This window comes from Leopardus geoffroyi, chromosome C2 (genome assembly GCF_018350155.1).
Source record: "Leopardus geoffroyi isolate Oge1 chromosome C2, O.geoffroyi_Oge1_pat1.0, whole genome shotgun sequence".
NCBI lineage: Eukaryota > Metazoa > Chordata > Mammalia > Carnivora > Felidae > Leopardus > Leopardus geoffroyi.
The window spans coordinates 40917709-40944083 of NC_059333.1; the positions used below are offsets into that span (position 1 = coordinate 40917709).

General features: G+C 36.0%; 1 long non-coding RNA gene across 1 annotated transcript; it reads left to right on the plus strand.

The window, feature by feature from the left end:
• The first annotated feature begins 278 nt into the window (after window positions 1-278).
• LOC123610749 lies at window positions 279-26375 on the plus strand. The gene is made up of 5 exons (XR_006718282.1): window positions 279-482; window positions 13384-13485; window positions 19126-19426; window positions 20332-20540; window positions 26095-26375. It is a non-coding gene; the product is annotated as an uncharacterized LOC123610749 (long non-coding RNA).

Consider the following 26375-nt stretch of genomic DNA (forward strand, 5'->3'; position numbering starts at 1 on the left):
GTAAAAGAAGTAAAAGATTGAATGAGAGGTTAATGTGGGGCATGTAAAGAATCAAACTATTAGAGAGGTGTCTGGGTGGCTCAGGCAGTTAAGCATCTGACTTCAGCTCGGGTCATGATCTCACGGTTTGTGAGTTCGTGCCTTGCATTGGACTCTGTGCTGACAGCTCAGAGCCTGGAGCCTGCTTCAAGTTCTGTGTCTCCCTCTCTTTCTGCCCCTCCCCCGCTCATGCTCGCTCTCTCTCTCTCTCTCTGTCTCTCTCTCTGTCTCTTCTCTCTCTCTGTCTCTCTCTCTCAAAAATAAGTAACCATATATATTTTTTTTTTTTTTAAAGAATCAAACACCTAGAAAATAAGACTGCAGAATTGGAGCAATGCGACAAGAGCAAATGACTTAATGGTGGTTGAGGGAAGCCTTACTGGAGTCAAAAGTCTGAGAAAAATGAATGCAAGCATTGGCCAAGAAGCAGTCAAGTATTAAAGGTAGGGTACATAATTAATGTTTTATGTTGGGATGTTTTATAGAAAGACTGCTTTTATGTTTGTTTGTTTGTTTGTTTTTGAACAATATACCCTTCAGTTAGTTAGTAGGATTTAAAGTGCAAATAGCCCAAATAAAATAAAACTTTTCTTTAAGCATTCTATCTAAAGTTTTGAAGGTGGTGGAAATTTTTCTTTATACATTTAAATTGCAGTAGATAAACCTTTTCTTTTCCTTAACATTCTTTTTTTCTTTTTCTTTTTTTTTTCTTTTTCTTTTTTTTTTTTTTTTTTTACCCTTGCTGATAGGAAAATATGTCAGGACTAAAACACATTCACATACACACTGAAAACCACTTAAGCAGGATGCACAATTTTTCCTCAACCCATGTGGCCTTGAAAATGAGTATGTGAAGGAAGAAACTGGTCTATATAAAAGTGTCTCTGATTCTTGGGTGGCTTATGGTTAGTGTTATTGTTTTTAAAAACCACTCTTGGCTTCTGTGGTACATTGACCTGTGTATGGAATCTCAAAGTAAATGTTTTCCACTCTGTGGGACACTGGGTCAAAGACGAAAGGTTTTGCTCCCTTTCCAGTAACAATTTTTTCCCCTCCTTATTCACATGATGATTTAACATACTTCTCTTTATTTGAGGCAATTCTTCTTTCTTAGAATAAGCATGCCATAATTTGGAAAGCCAACTTCTAAGGACTGAATTTCATTGTAGAGCAGGGTGAGGCAATCCTCTATTTGATCTAATTTTAAGGCTGTAGAGGGCTTGCTTTCCACTACAAGGAGCTGTTGTTCCCGGCATTAGCTTTGAACATTTTGGATAGACCAGGCTTGTGTAGAATGTTGTGACTACCGTGGTCTCTGATTTAAGCCGTGATGAGCTTGTACACAGATTATTATATCTAGAAAGGCCATGAAGGGATGGACGGTGGATGCGTACATTTTTATAGGGGAAAGAGCAAGGCTAAATGAAGAGTTTGGTGCATTATCCAGTTTGATGATAAAAAATAGGGAGACGATATTTCCTGGAGGCAGCGGGGTGGATGCCCTGTGAGAGTGAGGAAAGACAGATGTGAAACACGAGGTCTCTCCAAACAGACTGCGCACATGACCACTTTGTCTGTGCTGTTCTCTGACTAGATCGAGACCCTGTCTGGGGCGCATATAGCGAGGCTGTGTCTGACCTGTCAAGACATCTGGCCTATGAGAGAGCTACTTCAGGGATTCTGAGGGTTCAGATGTGGCATAGGGCTACATCACGCAAGGTTAGAGTAACCTAAATAGTTCAAGACCTTCATATTCCCACGAAAGGAAATCTAGAACACCCTTTAGAATTTCAGGAGGACCGGATCTTTGAAGTGTGAACCCTTTAGGTACAGCCTGGACTATGGTACATTAAGATAGATATCAGACTTTTGCCACATTGTCTTCCTGATGGAGTATGGTAGAGCTAGGGGATAGTCCTGAACTTATGGTTTCACATGCCCTTTGCCTTGCATGGCTGGCTTTCCCCCTTTCCAAACACTTGTCACATGTGCCTCCATGAAGGTCCCCCACCTCTCCTTACCTCTGCCCTCATTTCTTGCTCTACCTCTTTCAATTTCTGAGCAAAGTAACTGGAGGGAAAAATCTCTTCCTCCACCAGTCTTAGGTTCTCCAGTGGGGTCCTTGTAAATTAGACTGGCCAAAGGAAGGGGCACCTGGGTGGCTCAGTCAGTTGTGCGTCCGACTTCAGCTCAGGTCATGATCTTGAGGTTCCTGGGTTTAAGCCCTGCATCAGGCTCTGTGCTGACAGCTCAGAGCCTGGAGCCTCCTTCAGATTCTGTGTCTCCCTCTTGCTCTGCCCCTCCCCTGCTCATCTCTCTCTCTTTCTCTGTCTCTGTCTCCGTCTCTCTCTCTCTCTTTCAAAAGTAAATAAACATTAAAAAAATTTAGACTGGCCAAAGACAGATTAACAAGAGAAAAATAAACACAAGTTTGTTAACATGTGTATGTTCATACACTTGGGAGTACCTAGCGATGAGTAACTCAAAGGGGTGGTTAGATTTAGTCCTATATATCATTTTAGGCTAAAAGAAAAGGGGTTTGGGGCTTCTGGCATAGGGAGGCAAGTTTTGAGAACATTTCCAGGGAAAGTATCATAAACAAGGATTTTTAAAACAAGGTTCGGTATGTAGATTTAAGTCAGTGCCTTCTTCATTGATACGAGTTATTAAAAGTCTACCTCTTGAAATAGAAATCAAAACCTCAATGAGATACCACCTCACACCTGTCAGAGTGGCTAAAATTAACAACTCAGGAAACAACAGATGTTGGTGAGGAAGAAGAGAAAGGGGAGCATTTTTGCGCTACTGGTAGGAATGCAAACTGGTGCAGCCACTCTGGAAAACAGTAGGAAGGTTTCTCAAAAAATTAAAAATAGAGCTGTCCTACCACCCAGCAATTGCACTACTGGGTTTTTACCCAAAGGATACAAAATTGCTGATTCCAAGGGGCACATGCACCCCAATGTTTATAGCAGCACTATCAACAATAGCCAAGTTATGGATAGAGCCCAAATGTCCATCGACTGAGAAATGGATAAAGAAGTTGTGGCAGAGATACATAATGGAATATTATTCAGCTATCAAAAAGAATGAAATCTTGCCATTTGCAACAGTGTGGATGGAACTAAACTGCATTAGGTCAGTCAGAGAAAGACAAATATTATATGATTTCACTCATATGAGGAATTTAAGAAACACAACAGATGAACACAGAGCAAGGGAAGGAAAAATAAGATAAAAACAGAGAGGGAGACAAACCATAAGAGACTCTTAAAGACAGAAAAGAAATTGAGGATTGCTGGTGGGGTGTTGGGTGGGAAGATGGGCTAAATGGGTGATGGGCATCAAGGAGGGCACTTGTTGGGATAAACCCTGGGTGTTAACGTGTAAGTGAAGAATCACTAAATTCTACTCCTGAAGCCATTATTACACTATATGTTAACTAACTTGGATTTAAATAATAATTTTAAAAAATGATATGAACCTAATTAAATAGTAGCATGAAAAAAAGTCTATCTCTTTCAGGTGCTGGAGAGAGACACCTACAAAAGGAAATCTCCTTTACCTAGGGAGAACGTGTGCCCTATTTTTAGAGCTTTTCCAGCCTCTGCTGGTTCTCAATGCCCTTTAGCTTAAAATAACCCATATGCCGAAGAGGCATTTTATCGTGTGGTGTATTCTGGTACCCCCCACATTAGCTTGAGCTTTCTGCCTATGGGAATTAGGATTAAGTAATATTCATGGGTTAGCCGAGACTACCTTGATCTTTCACTCTGAAGGCTTTTTGGTGTCCCTGACTAGGACCCAGATTTTCCTTTCTTATCAGGTAGCACTCTGATTTACCCAGGCTTTCATGCTACTTATGTTTGAGACTTCCTATAGCTCATCCGTATTTCCACTCCATTAGGGATTTCTACTGACTCTACCTCTTGAATCCATTCTTTCCTGTCTTCACAATGGCCATGAGATCAGGACATCGACATCTTTTACCTACATTGTAGAATACTCTGTATGTCTGCCAACTTCCACTCTTACTTTTCCACAATTTATTTCTCACCTAGTCAAGAATGACCTTCCTAAAAATGATTGAGGTTCATATCATTCCTTAGATTAAAGGTTTTTAATGTCTTCCTGTTGAGTTGAACATAAAATCAGCTTTTTAAAAATGTTTTTATTTTTGAGAGAGAGAAAGAGATAGAGAGAGGGAGAGAGAGAACAAGTGGAGGAGGGGCAAAGAGAGAGGGAGATAGAGGATCTGAAGCGAGCTCTGTGCTGACAGCCAAGAGCCCGATGTGGGGCTCAGTTCACAAACCATGAGATCATGACCTGAGTCGAAGTTGGACGCTTAACTGACTGAGCCACCCAGGTGCCCCTAAAATAAAATCAGCTTTAAAACAAAACAAAACAAAACAAAACAAAACAAAACAAAACAATAAAATAAAATAAAATAAAATAAAATAAAATAAAATAAAACCAGCTTCTTACCCAGTTCTACAAGGCCTGGTGTAACCTGGCCCAGCCTCTGTTTCCAGAACTTCGTTTTAACATTCTCTCTCATGCTCACTATTCACTATGCTCCAGGTATAGCCATCTTCTTTCAGCTCCTTGGTCACATGAGGCTCTTCTGCATCTTGGGACATGTGCCAGAAATGACCTTTTCAATATTTCTTCCATGCCCAGATCTTTTTACTTATCAAGCTTTTGACTTTAGTCCTATCCCAGCTCTCAGGGTTTTTGTTTGTTTGTTTATGGTACTTGTCACAACATGCAATTAACTTATTCTTCTGTTTATATATTTGTTCTGTCCCCTGTACCTGTATGCTCTTTTTGAGTTGATAGTCTTGCCATTCTTTTTCACTAGTCTGTATTGAGATTGTAGGACAGTTCCTGACACAGAGTAGCTTCTCAACAAACATTTGATACGCAAACATCCAAGGGCAAGTCCTGTTCCTAATACTTCTGATAAGGCCTGTATCACTGCTGACTAAGGGTTGTTCCTCAAAACATGCCTCTGGTTTTAGGGACTATACCACCTTACATTAAATTTGCTTCTGAATGAATTGGGGTTAGGCCTTTCAGAAAGTAATAGGTTTTTAGCCATTTCTGTCTAGATAAACTGTGAAACTAAATTTTTGCCCTGAACCTAAGAAATTATCATTGTCAGAAAACTTAGGTTTCAAAATGTACTAGTCAGTTAAGCCAAAACTATGAATACAGATTTTATAGCATTTCCCCCAAGCAAATCATGCACGCCCTAAGCCTTCTGAGATTTTACTTAAAAAATTGCTTTCCTAGCCATGCACATCTTTCTGTTTCCCACCTCCTCACATCTCTTATCTATCTCGGAGCTAATTGCAAAAAGTTCACAGATGTAATTGCATTGAAACATCAGAATAAGCTACTCTTTTGAAGTAAAACTGAATAGCTATAGTTATTAGTTCCAAAGTATATCTGACCCAATGGCATTCAATAGCATATATCTCATCACTATAGTGTATAAAAGGCTTGACTCCAATTCAGGAATTTAAACTTTGCTCACTGTACATTTACTTTCCAGTAATGTTAATTAGCTAATTTGTGAGACAGAAATAAGCTATAATTAGCATGGTGCTTTGATATTTTATTTCTAACAACAAGAAGATGATTACCTTCAAAAATAATAAAAGATTTAAATCTAAGTAAGGATCTAAATTACAGTCGTTGAGTTGTGAAGAAAAGTGAATTCAGTTAATCCCCATTTGCATGTGCCAATTAGTTAAGTATTAATCAATTTCCTATATAAATGGAAATGAGGATACGGGGATTCTTTGGTAAGATAATGTTTCTCATTAACACAAACACAACCTCCTGACATTTCATAAAAAAAAAATCTTTCTCTTTCCATTTTTCTTCTTCAAAATATCTATTGATCTTTCTATAGTTATGGAATTTGTTCATACCAACACATTTATAAGAATTTTTTCAGAATTTCTCTTAGAATTTAATAATAAAGAATAGCTATTGAGCAGAATTCAGAGTATACATTAGTTATTATATTAATTATAGTAGATGAACAATGTTACATTAGTTTTAGGTATACAGCATAGTGATTTGACAAGGTCTATACATTATGCTCTGCTCACCACAAATGTAGCTACCATCTGTCACCAAAGAACTTTATTATAATGCTATTGACTATATTCCCTAGCTGCATTTTTTTTAATCTCCGTGACTTATTCATTCCATAACTGGCAGCCTCTATCTCCCACTCTCCTTCACACATTTTGCCCATCCCCCTTACCCCACTCCCCTCTGGCCACCATCAGTTTGTTCTCTATATTTATGGGTCTTTTTCTGCTTTTTGTTTGTTTGTTTATTATTACTATTTATTTTTTTAGATTCTGTGTGTAAATAAAATCATACGGTTTTTGTCTTTCTCTAACTTATTTTACTTAACAAACATAATACTTTCTAGGTCCATCTATAGTGTTGCAAATGAGAAGATCTCATTCTTTTTTATAGCTAGTAATATTCCATTGCATCTATATCTCTCTATATATCCATATCACATATTCTTTATCCATTTCCATATTTTTTAAATGTTTTATTTATTTTTTGAGAGAGTGCATGCGGAGGAGGGGCAGAGAGAGGGGGACAGAGGATCTGAAGCGGGCTCTGTGCTGACAGCAGCAAGCCCAATGTGGAGCTTAAACTCAGGAACTGAGAGATCATGACCTGATCTGAAATCAGACACCCAACCAACAGAGCCAGGCAGGTGCCCATATCCATTTTCCTATGGATGAACACTTGGGTTGTTTCTATATCTTGGCTATTGTAAACACTGCTACAATAAACATGTTTTCTTTAGGGGTGCAAAGAAAACATAACACTGGTTTGAAAAGATATAATTATTTTTTTATTAAAAAAAATTCAAATCTCAGAACTCACTTTTATATCTGAAGATGGAGGAAAACAAAGAAAGAAGCTGAAAATTTTCAGATAAGCTATGCTCCAGTGAATTTATCTATTATCTCTTCCTTCCTCCCTCCCTCCCCATTTTCCCCCCTCCCCAGTTAAGAAATATGCCCAAGTATATATGTTTAACATATTTACATTTAAAACAAATAATAGATGGGGGACTGGCTGGCTCAGCTGGGAGAACATGCAATTCTTGATCTTGGGGCTGTGTGTTCACGCCCTATGTTGGGATGTAGAGATTACTTTAAATAAATAAATAAACTTTTAAAAAATTAAAAAAAGTAAAACAAATATTAAAGTTTCAAAAATCACTCAAAATTCTTGGTACTGAAAAAGGTATTTGGTATTTGGAAAATCAAAGGGGCAAATTTTAATGTAACTACTAAATAAATGAATGATTTTTTAAAAAGTGCTTTTGCAGGACTTTTGTATCTTAATTGTGCAAAATTTAGGGCTGACACAGACATATATTCACAGACACAAGGCTATGTCAACATTTTCTGCCAATATAACACTTTCAGAGTTAGTCTTCTGGGTTATATTTGCTCCATGGCAACCTGTCACTTTACCATCATATTGATATACTCTTAAAATTCAATTAAAAATTATTATTGTGGGAAGCTAGGAATTATGATAAAACCAGGATGGGTCTTTAAAATGTGGTTTATGTGGAAAATACGATAGTAAGAAGAGTAGACTAGTGGTCTGTTTTCCCATCCCACTACAAATTTTAGTTTTAGGTGCTTCTAAGTATCTGATAGCTTCTAGGTTCCCAAATTATACTTAAAAATTTTTTTTTAAATGTTTATTTTTGAGAGAGAGAGAGAGGGAGAGAGAGAGAAGGAGAGAGAGAGAGAGAATGCAAGCAGAGAAGGGGCAGAGAGAGAGGGAGACACAGAATCCAAAGCAGACTCGAGCCTCTGCACAGAGCCTGATGTGGGGCTTGAACTCACAGACCTCGAGATCATGACCTAAGCTGATGTTGGATGCTTAACTCATTGAGCGACACAGGTGCTCCCCAAATTATACTTTTTTGGTTAACCATCAGATTGTTTTTTCTTTATCATTTATAAAAGATAATATTAATCAGTTTGATTATTTAGAAATTTTTTAACCAAATAACAAGCTTACAAAGATAATGGTGTAGAATAGAGGAATATGTCTGATTATCCTAAAATGTTTTCCTTTATAAAAAAATATTACTTAATAAAAAAATAAAAATTATCCATAATTCTAAAACTGAAAACTAAATAAAGTAGTAAGAGAATAGCCTCATCTATTCACTATTATTCTTAAAATCCTAATCCCTAGAGGTAACTACAGTTAATATTATTTTGGTGCCTATTTAAAATTTTTTTCTTCACACACATACATATATACAAGTATACATACAGTTTAAAATAATGGAGTCATATCAGAAAATAAGGTACCATAATTTATTCAACTATTCCCTTATTGACATATAAATCAGAGGCTTTTGTTTGTTTTTTGTTTTTCCCATCACAATGCTTCAGTGAGAATCCTAGTACAGATGCTTCTGTGCTGGTTGTTGCTTTTTTGTTTTTGTTTATTTGTGTATATCACTTCCAAAATTGTTGGACTTCTTTCAGTTCCATAAAGAGTTTGTGATAGGGACCACTTTCTCATCATCCCTGATTCTCGTTCTTAATTTCTGTCAGTCTTATGATAATGCGGTTTTTTAATTTCCTTAAATACTAATAAGGTAGAACAACTCTGAAATGTTTGCATGTGCTCCATTTGCATTTCCTCTTCCTTGAATTCCCTATTTCTTAAGGTGTCAAACATATACAAGCCTAAAAAAGCAACCAATTTGTAGTCGCTATGAACCCCCTCCCCAATTTAGAATTTTGAGTCCAGACAGTTTCTCTAGTTGTATCGTAAAATAATCAAATTCTGTTAACACTGCTTTTATCTTCTTGTTCTGCTGACTAGTAGCATGACCCATGAATCTACATAAGAAGGTATTTGAGAAAATCTTGCATCTGAGTTGATGACAACATATAATATGCAGTGGTACTGGTGGTTAAATACCTCTCTTAGGGTTCATCCAGCTGATACCTTGAGTTAACAGTTCATTGAAAGACCAGAAACTAGGACTATTTAATGTTTGCACAAGAAAGCAGTCACTCAAATCTTAACTTACCCTTGGAAATGTTCTTATTTGGATTGTAGTTATCTAGATGGGGACCAGTATATATGCATGTACGTGTGTATATTGATGCATGTGTATATATCTCTATTTATAGGTAGATTTTTTCCCCCAAAATGTGTGGTAATTTCAGGAGAGAATCTGTTTAAGCACATTGACAGATTTCAAGGTCAATATGCAAAAGTAAATTTTATTTTTATAGACTGGCAACAATTAGAAAATGAAGTATAAATACACCATTTTCAAAACACCAAAACAAAAAAAAAATTTCTGGGAATAAATCTAACAAGAAATGGGCAAGACCTTTACATAGAAAACTATAAATATTTTTGAGAGAAATTAAAGAATACCTACATAAATATACAAAATGGAGATATAGTCATGAATTGAAAAACTTTATACAACAAAAATTTCAACTCTTAAGCTGATGTATATGTTCAACACAATTTTAATTTAAAAATAGCTAGAAGTTTGTGTGCATATGTGTACGTGTGTGTGTAAATTGACATACTAATTCTAAAAGTTTCATGGAAAATTCAAAGTGCCAAGAATTACCAAAGCAATCTTGAATTATAAAGAATAAACCTGGGAGATTTGTACTCACTGCCAGAATTATATTGTATGTCGTATATTATATATTATACATTACAGAGCTTCAGTAATTTCGGAAGTCTGACATTGCACAAAGACAAATACATAAATGATGCAGAGAACAGAGTCCATAACAAACATTTACCACATGGTCACTTGATTTGATGAAGTTTATTCCAGTGATATGAGAAAAGGTGTTCTTTTAAATAAATAGTGCTAGGTTAATTGAATATATATATATGAAAAATTGAACATGATTCTTAAGTCACATCACACGCAAAAAATATTTTTTGACTTTAAATATGAAAGGTAAGCCAATAAGCTTTCTGGAAAAAAAAAAACCACAACACATAAAATAACACTCAAAAACAGTTTATTTATTTATTTTGAGAGAGAGAGAGGGAAAGAGAGAGAGAGAGCTAGGGAGGGGCAGAGAGAGAGGGTGGAGAGAATCTCAAGCAGGCTCCTCACAGGACAGAGCCAGACACAGAGCTGCATCTCAGGAACCGTGAGGTCATGATCTGAACCAAAGTCAAGAGTCAGCCACTTAATCGGTTGAACCACCCAGCACCCCTAAAATAGCACTTTCTTGACTTCAAGGTAGATAAATATTTCTTAGACAAAACATAAAAAATGCTAACCATAAAATAAATGACAATAAATTGGACTACATTAAAATAAATAACTTCTGTTTATCCAAATACATGAATTAGAGACTAAAAAGGCAAGCCTTGGGCACAAAATGAGAGAAAATTTTGCCGTGTGTGTGTGTGTGTGTGTGTGTGTGTGTGGAAAAATGTGCAAAAGACTTGAACAGGACCTTCACAAAACAGACCATCCAAATGGCCAATAAACATTAAAAAAGATACATTAATACAGGGATTCATAGATTTCTGCTGTAAAAGGCCAGATAGTAAATATTATGGGCTGTGGTAACAGAAAAATGTGCCCTCAAAAGGTAGCCATATAAAATTTCTGAAACTTGTGAATATTATCTCACTCAAAAAATAATGTTTTTCAGATATAATTAAGGATCTTAAAATGAGATCACTCTGCATTCTCCTGGTGATCTAAATACAGTAAGTATTATAAGAGAAACATAGCAGAGAATGCACATACAAAGGACAAGGACACAGAGATTGAAATGTGTACCCACAAGCCAAGGAAGTTAAGGAATGCCAAAAATTCTCCCCTAGAGCCTCCAGAGGGAGTACAGCTCTGTCAACATTTTGATTTCAGACTTTTGGCTTCCAGAACTATGGCAGAATAAATTTATGCTCTTTCAAGTGATTCAGTTTGTGGTAGTTTGTCATGGCAGCCACGAAATGGGCCATATGACCTCTGTCATAACTATTTAACTCTGTGTTTGCAGCAATCAGCCATGGATAATAGTAAACTAATGTCTATGCTTATGTTCTAATAAAGTTTTATTCATAAAAGTTTGGAGAGACTGTGGAGAAAGGGAATTCTCATATACTACTGGTGGGAGTATAAAATGGAATGAGAATTTTGAAAAATTATTTGGCATTGTCTATAATCCAAAAATTCTGCTCCTAGATTTAAGTAGAAATTTATAAATATATGCATCAAAACACACATACAAAAGTGTTTGTAGTAGCACTATATGTAATAGCTGTAAACTGGAACAAAATTTAGCAATCAGTAAATTGTGTGTGGTATGTGTATTGCAGAATCAATCAATCAATAAATTGTGGTGTGTGTATAGACATACAGACACACATGCATACACATTCATGTAATACTATAAGGCAATGAAAATGAACTAATACTGCTGCCATGGATGATTCTTGCAAAAATATTGGGGAAAAAACAGTACAAAATAGTAAAAAATAGCACATACTGCATAATTGCATTTAACACATTAAAAGCAGTCAAAATATTGATGGTGATAGGAGTCATGGTAGAAATTACTTTTGGAAGGCAGTGACTGGGGCGGGGACACAGAGGGATGTCTGGAGCTCTGTTCTTTGGTAGTCATGGTGGTTACCCCGTTGTTGCCGCTTTGTAAAAATTTGTTGAACTGTATGAGTTGTATTCCTTTCTGTATTTATGGTATACTTCAGCCAAACATCTGTATACTTTTGGAGTCTGCATGGCATGAATTTTAATGTAAAAGTAGGATCAATAGTACTGTATCATGTGACAAAAATCTTCAGTAAAGTTTTGAAATAGTGACACTTTCTGAATAACATTTCTTCAAGAATCTGCAAAACCTTTATTGATAGTATTTTTGAAAATCAGTATTTTAAAAAAGAATCATTCTGATTTGGGGATAACTTACACTTCTTAGTTAATATTGTTGACTTTAAGTGATTAAAAAAAATTCCAGTAGTTGATGTTTTTTCTCAAAGAAGAATAATGATGAAAAACTGAAAATCTTGAACATTTAAAAAAAATTTTTTTTAACGTTTATTTATAGACGTTAAAGAGAGACAGATCATGAGCATAGGAGGGGCAGAGAGAGGAGGAGACACAGAGTCTGAAGGAGCCTCCAGGCTCTGAGCTGTTAGCACAGAGCCCGACACGGGGCTCGAACTCACAAACCGAGCGAGATCATGACCTGAGCCAAAGTCAAACACTCAGCCAACTGAGCCACCCAGGCGCCCCAAACATACATTTATTTATTTATTTATTTATTTATTTATTTATTTATTTAGCTCACAGGGATTTTTAATTATGAAAAAATATATTTTCAAATTGTAAAATGCTAGGCAGAATTCATTACATAATAGCTCTTTGGGGATATCAAATGTTAGTAAGGAAATACAAATTGTTGGCAAAGGCTATCTAGACTTCTAAGCCCCATAGTTGCAAAGTGGCTAGGATTGTAACATGAAATTAACTTGCATAGCTTTCTTTATATCATATGCACATAGTCAATTCACTGCTCTAGTCATTTAGTTGAAACTTTCCTGAGGTATTGATATTTAGACTTTCTAAAGTCTTTCATTGCCATAAGCCACTTTGTTTAATTTCTTCATCTCAGAAATGGGAATTCTACCACCTTCCTGACATCACAGTGACATGATGATTAATTACTTAATGTTTGTAAAGTGCTTTGAGGATGTAAAGTGCTAAATAAGTGTTAAGCCCTGTTAAGTATCACAATCAATCAATATAATGTTTTATTGTACAGAATCTCATGTGTTACTTCAAATACTAATTTAGTTAATGTGAGAGTTCTTATGAAATTAGAACTATATCAAAAAATTGGCAGAAATTTTATAAATTATAAAGATACAGCAGGGATCAGGGAATTTTATTGATGTATTTATTTAGTGTTTTAATTTGTATCCATTATTTTCATTTTTAATCAAAAAGAATTAAAATTTTTCATCTCAACTTTCCATTTTAATTTTATATATTAAAAATACTCATAAAATAATCTATGCTGGAGTCTTCTTAGGCATCCTCAATTCTCAATATAGTATTTCATTTCCAAAAGTATTATTGATCTCTTTTTAAGAATATCTGAGAACTGGAGTTTTAATGAATTTATCCTTATTTCTTCATAAAATCAAATAAGTGGCTTTGCACTTAAAAAGATGGCAATAATTTTGTAATATGGCTTTGAAGTAATATAAGACAACTTTTTTATCTAATAGGGATAGTCTAAGACTGGCTGAAAGAGGCTTGATATAGTCCAGATATATTGACTCCGTCCAGATATATTGACCCAAACTCAGATATACAGAATAATTAAAGATGTAAGAAACGTATTTTTTTTTTCAATTTCCTTAAATCCCAGAAGACATTCATGTTCTTTGTGCAGGAATGAGGAGTTAAACTAAGTGTATTTATCCACATTGAATATAGAAATAAGCAAATGATCAGTTGAAAATAATTTCTTGTTATTCAAAATAGTTAATGAACTATTCTTTAAAAATACCTGAAATAGATAATATAAGTACCTGAAAATCTATTGCACTCTTTGTTGAAGTGTATAATTTCACTCTTTTGGGTGGAGGTTTAAGGCACGCAGTGAACAAAATGAAAGCACAAACCCAGAGTTTGTGTATCTTAGACAGCTTTCTCTTGCCTTTGTAGACCTAAGGAAATTCTTTTTCTGTGTTGACGTCAGTACTTGCGTGAGAATAATCTGAGAACAGCAAAAGGTTTAATTAGGTAGCTGACTTTGCAAAAACAAACCACACTTTAAAAAACATACAGATCCCAGAATCTTGACTCCTTCTGGGAAATTATTATTTTTGTGTGGGGGGTCATTTTATGGATGAGAACACTGAGCTTAAACACATTCCCTGGATTTGCATGCGCCCTCAGCCTGATCACCTCTCCACTGTCTTTGTGGGTGAGGGAATGGGTACAGGTTTTGGAATTAGGCAGAGTAGGCCTGGGACCAACATGTGACTTTGTCACTTTCCATGTGTGTGACTTTGAGCACATCACTTCTCTGAGTATCAGTTTCAGTTCCTTATAAAATGGAGAAATGATGCTGCTTTTCAGGGTTGCTATAAGATTACAGATAATGTATCATAAGTACCCAGTGAGGATGCTGACCTATAGTCAGGAGCTCAGCAATTGTGGGTCAAATAATATAATTGGCTTATAGTCCATTAGAAAATCTCGGTTATTACAATAATTATATTAATGTAGCATCTTACACACAGCAACTCTCTACAGTTATTTACTGAATTTCACCACAACTGATAGGTTGTGTTTTATTTCTATTTTACATATGAGAAAGCTAAGGCTTAGAGAGAGTAATGGGTATGTGTAACACAATCAAGACTCCTAGAAATTAAGCAATCAACCCAGGAAAGGCCACACAGCTTGTGCCCAGGGAGCTGGACCTCTGTCAAGTTGGCCCATCTGCCCTTCTGTACCTTATGCTATAGCTGTCTACCTAGATGACTCATTAATTTTACCCTGTAGCAATGATTCTAAATATAAGCAGGAGAAATGCCCCTAGAGAGAAGAGAATGGGAAAATGAGGGCAGAAAAAAGAGAAAGGAATAGATAAGAGTAGAAAAATTCAAAATGCAGTATGTAGGGTTCTTGAATAACCAATGCCATTGATATATTCTTTACATTAATTGTAGGATTTGAAAAACTCTGGTATTTTGTTACTCTGGTGTAAAGTTAATTCCATTAGAATTTGAACTTTTCTTTCAGTTTTAGTGTACTATCAGTTAGATGAGGTCAGTTTACATAATATCCTTTCTTTGCCACCAATTTTACTGACTAAAATAAATTCAGTGTAGTATCTGTTACTGACATGGCTCCCATTTGTCACTGGTAAATGCATATTATGTCCCCCACCGTGACAGTGACTTTATCCACGGTTCCTTGGGGAACTAGAGTATATCACTTACAGTGCTTGGTGAGCTCATAAAGCTATTTATAATGTGTAACACAACCATTAATAGTTTGAATATTTATAACCATACTTAATAGCTATATATCACTGGTGCAACAACAAAAAATACATATGGGAAGAAAATGGTTTCTTTCTTAAAGGCAAAACTAATATCTCTGCCTTCAAATGCACTTGGGAAGAAAACTAGATTTGTGCATAAAACTGGAAATGGCCCCTCAGGAGAAAGAAATGTGTCCTAGGATTTTTGTAGTATATCCTTATAGCAGTGTTACTTACCTAAATGCTGCATTTTCTGTTTGTTTGTTTTACTTTTCTTACCATCCTGTGTCCAGTTAGTTCAGGTTGGCTTAATATACCTAATAGACATCCCAGAGTTAACCCATACAGAACTGAAAACTTGACCCCCACAGTCTCAGCTCCGCTTGAAATTCCCAGGTCCATTTGAAATCATCCTTTCCTGGTTGATGACATGTTCCATTCCTTCTGTTTCTTGGGCCTCAGACTTTTGAGTCATCCTTCACTCTTGTCTTCCCACCTCTCTCTGCCTGGATCCTCTAGTGCAAAATGTGTTCATCAACATAAAATGTGTCATAGTTTCAGGAGTTTCACAGATGCGCTGAAGCTTAGACACTTCATGGACATTAGGTGTAGAACCCCAATATAATGCCTCTTCCAGGTTTATAATCACATTATGCTTTATAATGATAGCTTTTATTGTAAAATGATACAAAATAAAACACGATTCATTTTCCAACAAATAGATGATACTTTAATAGTTGTTTCTTTCAATGAATAGAAAAATAATATCTTAACTTGGACTTCTTATTTTCTCTTCAAGTATTGGTAATAAGAAAGTCTTACATGGAAAATGTGTCATGAAGGAGCTTAAGGATCAGAAAAAGGACTTCAGGTCTACCTTCCCAGATTCTAGAGAACTTAGTAGATATTCATAACATGACCAAAACCAGGGTTTCTGTGCCTCATTGAGCTTTAAACATTAACTTAAAATTTCAGTATTAAAAGAATGCCACCTATCATGTATACAAGCAAGAGAGATAGAAACTTGGATTTTTTTTTTTTCTTTTTTTTTGTCTTGAAGACTCACGGGGAATCTTATTCGTTGGCAACTTAACCAATAGTGATCAAGTGAATTTTCATTATACAATTAGAAATTGCAGGGGCGCCTGGGTGGCGCAGTCGGTTAAGCGTCCGACTTCAGCCAGGTCACGATCTCGCGGTCCGTGAGTTTGAGCCCCGCGTCGGGCTCTGGGCTGATGGCTCAGAGCCTGGAGCCTGTTTCCGATTCTGTGTCTCCCTCTCTCTCTGCCCCTCCCCCGTTCATGCTCTGTCTCTCTCTGTCCCCAAAATAAATAAACGTTGAAAAAAAAATTTAAAAAAAAAAAAAAGAAATTGCAATGTTATCATACAATTTGTTGAATGTGAAAAATCCCTGCGTGAGAATAAGAAGTTCTTGACCTTGAAATTATAACAAGGTGGGGTGCCTGGGTGGCTCAGTTGGTTGAGTGTCCGACTTCAGCTCGGGTCATGATCTCGCAGTTTGTGGGTTCGAGCAGTTTGTGCTGACAGCTCAGAGCCTGGAGCCTGCTTTAGATTCTGTGTCTCCCTCTCTCTCTCTCTCTCACTGCCCCTCCCCTGCTCATGCTCTGTCTCTCAAAAATGAATAAACATTAAAAAAAATTTTTTTTTAAAGAATTATAACAAGGTCTATCCATTGCTCTATGAGTCTGCTTATCATTTTAATTTTTAAACAATAATGAAGAGTGTGGCTTTTACTTGGATATATATATATGTATATATATATATATATATAGATATATATATCTTTTCTATTCCTTTTATAATATTCTATTTCTAATAAACTTCTGTTTTTATTTGAAGCCTTTAAGCTTCAATCACTTATACATGAAAAAAAATTCCACTTTTAAATTAATGATCCTAAATTTAAAGCAAAAATTGAAACATTTCAACTGAAATATTGGCTGTTAACCCTCTAAGACAACAGGGGTAAAGTTTACTTGCTATGAACAGAACAAACTGAATTTAGATTCTTCTAGGTGTACTTATGCATTTTTATGACAAAGTCTGGAAGTTCTAAAGACATTCTAGTAATAATTAACATAGTTTTGTAATATAATGTACTTGGAATTCTAATTTGGAAGAGTGGATGGTTTAAGAAATTAATCGATTTTTAAAAAGTCCTATTGAGTTTGGAATTTGTAAGAAGATAAACAACATTTATATGTTCACAAAATCATTTTGAAACATAAGCAGCAAAGATTCAATAAATTCAAATTCAGAATTTGAATTTATAAAATAAATACAATAAGTTCATTGTATTGTTCAAAATGAAAGAAATGTTTCTACATACTTAAAATAACATTAGTGTAGGTGGCCGCTATAGAATCATAAACTTCTGGAGATAGAAGGAACTTTAGAATTTATTTCATGTTAAGTTAAATGCAATAAACAAATGTTTAAGAGTTCTCAATATTGACATAAAAAATTCAAAAATACTTTTCATTATACCTGTGCTAGGCACCATGTAGTAAAAAAGAAATACATGACACCATTTTGTTATAATCACAACAAAGAACATGATACATAAATACTTTGCTACTGCTCTCTTCTCCCTCACCACTGGCAGTCATTACTAACTGAAAACTGCATACATCTATTAAAACCTGAGAGAGGCCTCAAAATACTTTACAACACATTCATTAAATAGTCACTTCCTATTTATCTTAGTTGGCTAATAGGTGAAACTTACTTACCATTTTATCCCTATAGTACAACTGCCTCCAGATAGCTTATGATCTTGTCTGGCTAAGAGTTACGTCTTCTTGTTGTTGTTGGAAAGATTTATCAATGTATTTATTGTATAACTTTTTCTTTGGGATTGCCCAGTGTATTGGTGCCAGATATTCCAGCTTGCTCCTTAAATTGGCCTATGTCTTTTGAATAAATCCAAGAACTTATCTTTTACCTTTGAAGGTGGTATATCTAATAATTTTCAGGAAGCCTAAAAATTATCAACAATCCTGAAATTCTGAGTATACTTTACCTACTTCTAGAAATAACACCAATTAACTTTATTTAAAGATATTAAAAGATGAGGGCATGTTTAGATATATCTTTAGTATCCAGTGTAGCAGCCAGTCCATTATTAATAAATATATGTATGTGTGTGTATATATATATATATATTTTTTCCTTATTATTACTGTTGTAATTTAAAGAAGAGTGCTCTAGAAGATCAATATGCTATTAAAAAAACAATCCAGAATAAATAGCATGCATATCTTCATTTTAATATTATTTGCTTTCCTTAACTTGAAGCATAAAAGCCTTTCAGTAGCTGATGTTAAATTCTTAAAATAGACTACATTATGTATCTTGAACCATATTATCTATTTCCATATGTCATAAAATGACTAAGTTTCTACCAGAATACCAGGAAATATACAAAAGGAGTCAGTAAGTGGTATCATTTTCCTGATGCCTTTGAAAGAGATGCTAAATTTGATTCTGATTTTTTAGTGTAACATGATAAAATAGAAGGAAAAATATATTTTCCTTGTTAAAATAATCATAATTTAGGGTAGACTATGTTAAATTTTCTCAGATTTCAAATACCATATAAACATGTGAAAAGGCAGATGTTCCATTTCCACTAATATCCACTCATTCATTGAACAAATGTTTTGAGTATCTTCTTGATGCTATTTGTTCTGTGTGATAGCAATGAAAACCAAACCACACCAAATCTCTGTTGGTAAGCAGCCTCTAAATGGCCCCCAATGATCTCAGTCTCTTGGTATTCACAGTCTTGTATAAATCCCTCCTTGAGTGTTTGCTAGATTTAATGATTCATTTGTAGCGAACAAAATATGGCAAAAGTAATGGGATGTCATTCCCAGGATTAGGTTACAAAAAGGCTATGATCTCTGTCTTGCTCAAACTCTCGTGTTCTCTGTGTCTTTCTCTCCAGGACCTCATCTAGGAAAAACAATCTTCCAGATTGTGAGTTACACTATGGAGAGACCCATGTGACCAGGAACTGATAATTCTGTCTGATAGCCAGTGAGGACCTGGGGTATGACAACAGCCATCTGAGTGAAGCTGGAAGTGCATTTTTGAGACTTCCCAAATAGTCTGAGGTTGGAAATAGATTCTTCTCCAGTTGAGCCTCGAGTTGACTGCAGTCCCTGCCAATACCTTGGTTGTAGCCTTGTAGGATACCTACAAGGTATCCAGCTAAGCTGTGCCCAGATTTCTGACCTACAGAAATGGTAAGATAATAAATATTTTGTTTTGTGTTGCTAAGCTTTAGGGGTAAATAGATAAACAGGAATGGATAACGAATTCATCTTCCTTCATTGTTTACATTCAAATGTATATATCTGACCTAAGGAAAAAACATTTTAGGGTATGGTGGATATAAGAACTAATGTGAACGCTATGGGAGTCCTCGAAAAATTAAACACAGAATCACCGCAAGACTCAACAATTCCACTTTTGGGTATATCCTCAAAAGAATTGAAAACAGGGACTCAAACAGATATTTGTCACTCATAGAAGCATATTCACAATAGTCAAAAGGTAGAAATAACCCATATGCCCATTGACAGATGAATGGATAAAAAAATGTGGTATACACACACACACACACACACACACACACACAAAGGAATATTATTCAGCCTTAAAAAGGAAGAAAATTCTGACATATGCTACAACATTGATAAAACTGGAAGATATTGGACTAAGTGAAATAATCACACAAATACTGTATGACTCCATTTACATGTTGTACCTAGAGTAGTCAAATTCATAGAGACATAAAGTATAATGATGGCTGTCAGGGGCTGGGAAGAAGGAGAATGGGGAATTACTGTTTCATAGCTATGGAGTTTTAGTTGGGGAAGATGCTAAGAATTCTAGAATAGGGTGATAGTGATGACTGCATGACAATGTGAATGTACTTAATGTCACTGAACTGTACACTTAAAATAATTAAAATGGTAAATTTTATGTTATGTACATTTACCATAGTAGAAAAATAAAATAAAATAAGAACAAACAGAAAACAATGGACAAAGAAAGAACTTTGTAAAGGAAAACCCTCCCTTCACTCCTATACTTTTCTTAAGCTCAGACAATTGAGGGTGATTGAGTAAATGGGGTGTGTTTTAAGTCCTTAAGGTGTGATGAGAATGCTTTTGGTGGTGATGGAAGACATTGGCCATGCTCCTCCACCTCCAGAGAATTGAGAAGCCTGGGAATTGCTTAAATGCACATGGAAGTGATAAAACCACATGCAGTAGAAAAAGACAGCGAAGACACAGAAAGGAAAAGATGACAGTCCAATCCAGTGTAGACTTTACGGAGATCATATGAGAGAAGGTAAGAGAGAGCTACAGAGTGTGTTGTCTAGAATATACATGGCAGGGCCTTGATTGGTCACTGATGCGTGGGGGGTGTGAAAGCCCAGAGATATTCAAACTTTTAAAATTCTCTTTGACTACACTCTCAGAGAAGCATATGTGCATGGGGTTTTCAGGGCTAGGCTGTCACGGCACTTCATGTAAAGCTGTATCTTTTCTATCACATAGTCAGTAAAGAGTAGGTAGAACGAGAGGTGGGTATTTGGGGCCAGACTGAGAGAATTTATTCAGTCAGAGAACATGTAGGTACATATATATCTGAGTACAATATAAGGCCTTTGGCTTTACACCTACAGTTAAGATTTAAAGGACAGAGTTAACCAAAGGGTATCAGGCTCCCAGATAGAGGCTCCCTGCTGTGTCCTTCTACTGCACGGAAAACCAGATTATGAGTCTGCTCATCAGATTCTATACTATGCAAGCTCAGGGATAGTATAGTTTTCTCTAAGTCTAGAGATGAAAGTCTCCAAGTCCTGGGTCCACTTTCCTAGACTCTAGGTTTTTTGGTTTCTTCAATATCAGAATACAGCCAAAAGGTTGTATTATGGCTTATTTCTCATGTCTTTGGTGCCAAGGGTTTTGTTTCTCTGTTGAATTCAGAGCAGTGCAATGACAGTGTAAGAAGAGTCTTCTAACAGAGTGCCCAGTGACAGCCCAGTGGGGGCTCAGGGACTTTTGAAAATAGTTTGCCAGTGTTCTGGGACAAAAAAATGGGAGATCACAGTGGATAGAGGACTCAAGGTCAGGAGAAGCATATTTCCCTCCCTACCATTGACCTGCCTCCTTTAATAATTTGCACTTCACATTTGGGTGTTATTTATGTCATCAAATACTGACAGTTCAATTATTAATAAATGTTTAGATCATATCAGTATAATTGTGAAGTGAGGTGGATCATAAATTTGCTATCTTCATCCCTTTATATTTTGAGGTATATATAGGATGCTGCAGTTGATCACAAGGAAACACAGATGATTAAAATAAACTTTCCTGAAGTCTGAAATAAAAGGGAAGGAAATAGAGATTTGCCTTCTGACATGATAGTAGGATAATAAAGGTATGGAAAGGGTGCAGAGAAGGAGGGCTTGTGGGGGCAAGAGAAGCCGTCCTAGGACAGGTGAACATTCATTACAGAAAAATTCACCTGTGTAAATTTTAAGGTCCTATTGGCTTTATTCAGCAATTTGCAAGTCAAGCAATATCCAATCTAGTACATAGAATGGTGCTCCAAGGAGTTGTCCAAGGAGACAGATTTTTACAGAATGAAGTGAGCAGGCACAAGGAAGTTCTACTGGACGTTTGCTGATTGGGTAAAGCAGGGTTACTTTCCATTTATGGAGCAAAGGACTGTCTTGGAGCTGGTCAGGTAGCTTGTTCTCAGTGGGCAAGTGGTTGACCTAGGCCTTCCTTTTCTGGGAGAGCCCAGCGGTAAAATTTTGGTTTAACCAAAATTTATTTTTTGATAGTATTTGACTCGCACGAAATGTGCGAGTCATTATACATAGGTACCCTCATAGAGATGACAGTTGAATGGGGGACACAGACCAGAAAACAGTAAACCAGAAATGAAATAAGAACTGAGAAGTTCTGATGTAAGGGCTGAGCATGAGTGACTCCATTTTGGCTCTAATCTGGCCACTTTAGCATGTTAAGTGGTCTTGAATAGCTTCTAGCTCTTGGAAAAGCAGGGGAATGTGAAAGAGCACAAAGCAAGTAGGCAAATTTTTTTACTACTGCTATTGTAGTGGATATGGATGGTGAAAGAGTCTGAGATATGTCAGGAGAGGCAGTTAGAAGCCAGACCCCATTGTGCTGTGTGCTCCCTGCTGAGTGTCCCAAAAGACAATGGAGATGTTAGTGATATTCTTACAGACGTTGGAGATATTCTTGATAGAAGTAAGATGATCAAAATTGTATTTTTTTTTGTAGATGAAAACTGTCAAAAGGAATTGTTCAAGTACAATTTTAAATGGTATCAGTTTCATGAATTAGGCAGACCTTCTTCCTCCACTTTTTTTCTTTTTCTACCAACACATTTTGTAAGGTCTGTTGTGATTATTCAGATGTAGATAATTCCCACACCTTTTCACTCCCTGTCCACTCTATCCCTCACCTGTGAGATAATAGGTGATTGTGGTTTAATGGGAGTTAGAAAAGTAAAACCGAGCAGTGGATTTGTTTGTAAAAGTTTATTTAATATTACTATGTTATTTTTTAAAATACATTTTTGGAGACCTTTCTATCTAGGAAGATAGAAAGAAAGTAAACCAGAAGTAAACCAAACCAGAAGAAAGTAAAAATGCATTATTTTCTTCAGAATTTTAAATTCCCCCACTTACTATCTTCCTTCTTTCTGAATATTCTATGCACTATTATTTTTATTTTCAGTGATTTTTGAAATACTATCAAATTAATGATGCTACGGTAAAAGTTTAATTTATGGAAAGGGCAACCACAAAAGAAATACATGAGGAATATTTTATAGATAATAGAAAAAATTAATTTTTGTCTTCTTAGATTACTTTCTTAAGTTTATCTTTAAACAGGCTAGTTTGGTTCCATTAATTGTATAGTATCTATTGAATTATTGGAAAAATAAGACACTTGTATTATAAAATGTAACATAAGATACAACAATTTCCTTACCATGAAAGTTCTGTACTGTAAATGTAAAAGTAATATAATCACCAAAGTAAAAATAGCTTGAAATCTTATAATATGAAGACTTGTTTTTATGATGAGCTTGAGAAAGACTAATTAGAACTAAATATTTTAAAGTATTTGATAGGGTCTTCTGTTCTTAGTTTAGAACTGATTCCTAAGAATATTGTGGATGGAAAATCAGTTTGAAGAGAATATTAAAAAAAAAAATATCCTGGGGTGCCTGGGTAGCTCAGTCAGTTGAGTGTCTGACTTTGGCTCAGGTCATGGTCTTGTGGTTGTGGGTTCGAGTCCCAAATCAGGCTGTCTGCTGTCAGCACAGAGCCTGTTTCAGATCCTCTGTCCTCCCCCCATCCCCACCCCTCTCCCACTCGCGGTCTCTCTCTCTCTCTCTCTCTTTTAAATGAACCTTTTAAAAAATTATCCTCCCTAAGATCCAATGTAAAATCAAGTAGTAATAGCAATAGCAGAGCAACAAAGACAACACAAAACTAAATTCCAAGGCATATATGAATTTATTTCAGACTGAAGTCTAAATCTTTCTTTTTCTTTTTCTTTTTTTTAAAGTTTATTTGTTTGTTTGTTTATTTATTGAGAGAGCATGAGCTGAGGAGAGAGAGAGGGAGAGAGAGAGAATCCCAAGCAGGTTCTGTGCTGTCAGTTCCGAACCGGATGTGGGGCTCATTCTCATGAACTCAAGATCATGACCTGAGCTGAAATCAAGAGATGGACTCTTAACCGACTGAACCACCCAGGTGCCCCTAAATCTTTATTCTTTAAGAGAACATATTTTCCTTGCTGGAAATTATAAGTTAGGTAGAACTGCCTCTTTCTGTACTTTTCTGTTATTCATTCATTAGACAATGGATTTTTGGGTGGGTACTATGTGCGAGTCATTATACATAGGTACCCTCATAGAGATGACAATTGAATGGGGGACACAGACCAGAAAACAGTAAACCAGAAATGAAATAAGAACTGAGAAGTTCTTATTGGATATAGCAATGAGGAGAAAGCCTTGCTGAAAGCTGCTTCAATAAAATGTTAGTCATTGTGTGGTTTGAGGAAAGATAGAGAGATGTTGGAGACTGACTATAGATAATTTTAATCAAATTTTGCTCTGATGGTTGAAGAAGGATTTGGGGTTGGTAGTTCATTGAGAGGTTATCAATGGAGGGAAGCCTTGTATATTCAAGATTGAAAGAGTTAAGCTTGTTCAAATGCTAACCAGAGGGAATTAGATGACAGGGAGAGGTTGAAGATACTGGACCGTCACAATACCCAATGACACACTGATGTGTGGAAATGAACAATGAAACCCATAGGCTAGTAAGGGTAAGGATGATGTACCATTTCTGAGGTAGGGAATAGTCTGAGCATCTTTAGGGATTCAGTTTTCAGGTAAGACTAGTTGAGGCAGGTGGTAGGCCTTATCTCCCACCTTCCTTGCTTCTCTACCAAGATTTCTGTAATGTGAAAGGTGGGGAAGTAAAAATAACTGAAAAAAGGACCATTTTTATCAGACTCTGCCTCCCTTTCATTGCCCCATAAAAGATACCATGGTTAGTTCTAAATTAATTACTTACAAAAAAATCCTTAAAAGCAATAAATCTGGACAAGACAATAGAGTTTTCCTAAGAACCTTCAATTATACTTCAAATTATTTCAATGAAAAAAAGTGAAGTAATACCCTTGTAGACTGAAAAAAGTGAAGTAATACCCTTGTAGACTGATAAAATTTTGGGATGTTAATCTGTATATTTTTTCTTCATTCTGTTTTTTCCCTCTTTTGCCCATTAAGGAGGTATTATTATTTCTCTATCATGGTCATCAAAGCAGGTATGGGTAGAATGGAAAGGAGATTACAAGTCTGTCTGGGTTTAGTTTTCTGAAAACTGTAGTCCTTAGAAAAATTTGGAGGGATAATGGAGGAGTTAAAAGGAGGAGTTACCATGGGCATAGACAAATGTTTTGTCTAACATATTGTATTGGAGAGTGATATTTCCTCTCTAAACTAGCAAGATTTCTCCATGCTTTATGAGTTTAGGGAAGAAGCTGAGAAGGCAAGGTCTGGGTCCTAAGATTAGTAACAGCCACTCCTTATATCCAATAGCATTGCTGGTAAGACTGTGAAATCTAGGGTATAATCTCACTTGTTGGTGTCTTGGCAGGAGGGATCATGGGCATGGACAGCTTCAACAAAGTTTCCTGTGGCCCCTAAGCATGGCTTAGAAGCAGCAGGGGCATCAGATCTGGCTGGGCCATACAGCAGGGGCAGTGGGTAGCTTAGCAGAAATTTGTGGTGACTGAAAACCAGATCAGTTGCCCGTGTGGCCTCAGATGCCTCAGTACTGATCTATTTCAAAGTCACTAGAAGAATTCTGTGTGCTGTGATCTTACTGCTCCAGAAGGGGCATTTATTCTCACTTTGGTGAATTTTGAAGGACAGGAAGGGCAAGCCCCACAGGGAGACATAGACAGCAAGAAGCAGAGAATCAAAGCTGTAGAGTTGCTGCTTTTCTAAAAACTTTGTGTATCTTTAACCAGTGTATTCATACTGGTTTCCCCCCCCCCCCCCTTTGGGCTCACTTTAATATAGATTTGTGGTTCACTAGCACATAAAGTATCCTGCACTCTGGGTATATGACCACATTTCTGGGTTCCTGCTTCTGAACAAGTGAGTCGTATAGCTTCCTTATAAAGAATTTAAAAACTTAGGGTACCTGGATATAGTAAACTTCAATTAAAAAAAGGGACTGGTAGAAAATTACCTTTCATTTTGGTTTCAAGGTAAAAGAACTCAGTATACAATAACTGTTTTACATGTCCTTTCTCATTCTTATTGCAATCAGAGGAGAACAATGATGCTTGAAAGGTGAGTGATTTTTTTTAAAGGTATATAATTTTTAAAGGTAAGGCAATTGGGTTCCAGAGTTGCTTTTTGAATGCAGGTCTCTCTCTTTTCTCTCTCCCTGTATCCTTCTCTTTCTACCTTCTTTCTCCAGTAGGGAGTATTGATTTTTGACAGATTTACGTGATTTACAGATTTAAACTAGTATCTTTTGTTTCTAAAGTAGTAGCTTTGTGCAGATATTCCAATAGTATTACTTTTTACAAAAAACAAACTCAGAGC